The sequence below is a fragment of the Arachis ipaensis genome, chromosome B05 (assembly GCF_000816755.2).
Source record: "Arachis ipaensis cultivar K30076 chromosome B05, Araip1.1, whole genome shotgun sequence".
Taxonomy (NCBI): domain Eukaryota; kingdom Viridiplantae; phylum Streptophyta; class Magnoliopsida; order Fabales; family Fabaceae; genus Arachis; species Arachis ipaensis.
This window is the reverse complement of record NC_029789.2, coordinates 4,122,418-4,123,130: the sequence shown is the minus strand read 5'-3', so window position 1 is coordinate 4,123,130 and position 713 is coordinate 4,122,418. Positions and strand designations below refer to the sequence as shown.

The following is a 713-nucleotide window of genomic DNA, read 5'->3' as shown; positions in this document are numbered from 1 at the left end:
CTCGCATAAAGCACCGTTCGTGTGCCAACGTGACGTGGATATAGTGGGTCACGTGGATAGCACACTACACATACAGAAGAAGGTGCATTTCTTCGGTGGCCTACGATTATGTTTTATAAGTTGGGTTGTCAAATAAATATAAGGCTTATTTTAATGTATAATAATATAATTATAATGAAAAACACATAGAATCTAACAACCATATCAGAATTTTTTTAACTACTGTAAGAGTAAATATGAGATTTTATTTTATTTAGATTATGATATAATAGTCATGTTGGAAAGAAAAAGATAGTTATTTAGTTAAAAGAATATGAAAATTTTTATTTAACTATGGTTTTTAGGTAGTTTTAAAAAATTTAGTTTTAAATAATAAATATGACTCATATTATTGATGTGTCACAATATAAATAAAATAGAATAAAATCTTTCATTTATCTTTTATACGAAAAAATTCTTATAGATATATAGGTAACTAAATTTATCCGATTAAAGTAGCTTGCAACTATGCGCGTGGAAGAAGAAAGAAAGTAAAATGTTAATTAATTACAAATTTAATTGATTGACTTTAACACGAGGCTAACTTATTGCGCTATTAAATATTTAAGTATTTAAATGAAAATTATGTATACATTCGGAGATAATTTCATTTTAAATTAATTAAGATTTTTAGGTAATTTTATTATGATTGAATTACGATTTATTTTATTAAA

At 24.3% G+C, this 713-nt stretch overlaps 1 protein-coding gene across 2 annotated transcripts in view; it reads left to right on the top strand.

The window, feature by feature from the left end:
• Positions 1-713, top strand: part of LOC107642552 (GDSL esterase/lipase EXL3-like) — a 25,386-nt gene that overhangs the window by 5,957 nt on the left and 18,716 nt on the right. The window lies entirely within an intron of this gene.